Raw genomic sequence first — 3,309 nt, 5'->3', positions numbered from 1 at the left:
ATACACACACACACCCATACACACGCGCGCACGTGCACAAGCACACGCATGCACACACACGCATATGCAGATGCATGCACACAAACGCGCGCACACACATGCATCCACATAGACACACAGACACAGATACACACACACACTCACATACACACATGGGCACACATGTACGTGCACTCACAGATACACACAGATTGAGAGACAAAAGAAAAATACTGCGGATGCTGGAAATCTTAAATAAAAACAGAAAATGCTGGAAACCCTCAGCAGGCCAGGCTGCCTTTTCAAGCGATACTATAATGATCTCATGACTACTTGAAGATCATTGGGAGTTCCCCAGAGTCCTGGCCAACATTCCTCTCCCAACCAGCACCTCCAAAAATAGCTGAACCATTTATTACCCCATTGCTTGTTTGTGGGATCTTGTTCAGAGTTAAATGACAGCATGTGTTTGACTTCATTGGCTCCTTTCTTCCGAGCAAGCTTGCACTAAAGGGTCGTAATTAGTGGGTGTCAGCCGTGTCTCAGTGGGTAGCACCCTCGCCTCTGAGTCAGAAGGAGAACATAATCTAAGCTGACACTCCAGGGCAGTGCTGAGGGAGCGCTGCACTGTCGGAGGTGCCGTCCTTCGGATGAGACATTAATCTAAGGCCCCGTCTGCTCTCTCAGGTGGATGTAAAAGATCCCGTGGTGCTATTTCAAAGATGAGCAGGAGGCGTTCTCCCCTGGTGTCCTGACCAAGATCTATCCCTCAACCAACATCAATAAAATAGATTATCTGACCATTATCACATTGCAGTTTGTGGGAGCTTGCTGTGTGCAAATTGGTTGCCGTGTTTCCTACATTACAACAGTGACTACCCTTCAAAAGTACCCGTGAAGTGCCTTAAAGCCGCTATATAAATGCAGGTTGTTGTTGTTTTCCACTATCGCACAAAGTCACAACCTACCCAATGTTTGTGTCAATGCACAGATATGGGATGATTCTAAGCTGAAATGCTGTTCACTTTCTATCTCGCCTTACTGGTATTTCACTAACCCAGCGATCGAGATGTTTCGTCAGTGAAGTCAAAAGAACTCTCGTAATTACCAATTATGAATGTCACAAGACTGTCTCGACCTTAACCAACTCTTAATTGTCAATTGAATTGGCCCGGAACAAGCAGAAGCCTCTGTTGAGACGTTGATCGTACAGGGACTTGTGTAGAAAGGGAGACTGTGCTCCCGATCCTGCCCCCTTGCTCACTGCTGTATTCATTTCTCAGTTGTGAACCAGTTGAAATTAACCCCATGTTGGTCTGAAATTCTTCCCTGCTCTGTTTCCGCAAAGGAGCCAACCCATCAATTTTAAACCAATCACCACTTCCGCTAAACTAGAAGAGACAGGATCCCCATAAAATGGACGCTAAGTGTTCGTCCACGATTAAGACCAGATTCAGAGACCCGAGATCCCCAACGACACCGGGAATCGGAGACATGCACATTTAAAACAGATATATCAGCAAGAATCTCTTCACTCAGAGTGATAAATGATTGGATTATCTCCAGGGACGGCATCACAGATAGGCATTAGAGATGCTCCAAATCAGTCGGACACTCAGATGGGAGAGCTAGGGCAGAAAATGGTCTCCTCTCAGCTCTGACCTTTCTTATCTGTCATGAAGTGTAGGATGGGGCTTCATTGGAAGTTCATGACTTTAGCTGAGAGTTGGACTAATAGGCAGGAAACAAAGAATGATGGGAGCACAGGTCACATTTGCACGCTCTCTCACTCCCTGCCTCTTTCTCACTTTCTCCCTCCATCTCTCTCCTCTCTCTCTCTTTCTCTCACTCTCCTCTTTCTGTATCTCTCACTATCTCTTTCTCTCTTCTCTCTCTGTATCTCTCACTCTATCTCTCTCACTCTCCTCTCTTTGTATCTCTCCGTCTATCTCTCTCACTCTTTCTCTCTTTCTCTCTCTCACTTTCTCCTTCCATATCTCTCTCTCTTTCACTCTCCTCTCTCGCTCTAACTCTTACCCTCCTCTCTATATCTCTCTCTCACTCCTCTCTTTCTTTCTCCCTCTCCTTCATTTACTCCCTCCATCTCTCCTCTCCCTCTCTCTCTCACTCCTCTCTCTTTCTCCCTCCCTCACTTTCTCTCCTATCTTTCTCCTCTCTCTATGGGGAAAGAGCAGGGGAGTGGGACTAATTGGATAGCTCTTTCCAAGAGCCGGCACAGGATAGATGGGCCGAATTCTGTATCATTCTATGAAAAAAACTGCCAGATAATCTGTCAGCAGATTCACCTCAGAGTTCTCGGCAACTGTGTGAGACCTACGTGCAGGCAGCCTCACTACCCCTTCTCTTCATCATAGGCAGTCCCTCGGAATCGAGGAAGACTTGCTTCCACTCCCAAAGCGAGTTCTTTGGTGGCTGAACAGAGCCACCGACCCTGTTACAGGTGGGACAGACATTCGTCGAGGGAAGGGGTGGGTGGGGGTGGTTTGCCGCGCGCTCCTTCCGCTGTCTGCGCTTGACCTCTTCACGCTCTTTGCGTTGAGACTCGAAGAGCTTCTCGCCCTCCCGGATGCACTTTCTCCACTTCGGGCGGTCTTCCGCCAGGGTCTCCCAGGTGATGTCGCACTTTACCAGGGAGGCTTTGAGGGTGTCCTTGTAACGCTTCCGCTGCCCACCTTTGGCTCGTTTACCATGAAGGAGCTCCGCATAAAGCATTTGCTTATGGAGTCTCGGCCTTTTGGCTAAGATCATGCGTAACTGACCTGACATGGGAATAACCATGACCCCAAGGTGGTTCTCCCTGGATCAGGAAGGTGGTTCTCCTATGCTTTTTTGGAAATAGGAGGTGGGTGGGGTGGCTTGACCCATCCACCTCCACGGAGGTGTGTGGGGGGCCTGACCCATCCACCTCCATGGCACGAACCTGGTATTGCAGTACTTCCAGGAACGGTGCAGTGGCTCTAGGCCTTTTGGCTAAGAGCATTGGCGCAGAGTGATCCTTGATGTGTGCAAGGTGACCTCTGGCGTTTGTGATTTGACAAAGAATTGGAACGATTGGCTACGAAGTAAAAAAAAAAAAAATTGCTTAGGGAGTCTCGTATCTGGAATGCGAACTATGTGGCCTGCCCAGCGGAGCTGATCGAGTGTGGTCAGTGCTTCAATACTGGGGATGTTAGCCTGGACGAGGACCCTTCCAAACCCAGAGTAAAAGCACCTTAAACAGGTCAATGAAAAGTGATATGTCGGGACTAGTTTTGCCTGAAGCTACTGCCAAGATTGTTCCCAGCTGCGTTAACAAAAGGCCCAATGATA

The 3,309-nt window shown here is 48.4% G+C and overlaps 1 pseudogene; it reads left to right on the top strand.

Annotated features, from left to right (window-relative positions):
* The first annotated feature begins 2,718 nt into the window (after positions 1 to 2,718).
* On the top strand, positions 2,719 to 2,957 carry LOC139274345 (U2 spliceosomal RNA; annotated as a pseudogene).
* The last annotated feature ends 352 nt before the right edge of the window (positions 2,958 to 3,309 follow it).

The sequence above is a fragment of the Pristiophorus japonicus genome, chromosome 9 (genome assembly GCF_044704955.1).
Source record: "Pristiophorus japonicus isolate sPriJap1 chromosome 9, sPriJap1.hap1, whole genome shotgun sequence".
Classification (NCBI taxonomy): domain Eukaryota; kingdom Metazoa; phylum Chordata; class Chondrichthyes; family Pristiophoridae; genus Pristiophorus; species Pristiophorus japonicus.
This window is presented reverse-complemented; position numbering and strand designations above follow the sequence as displayed.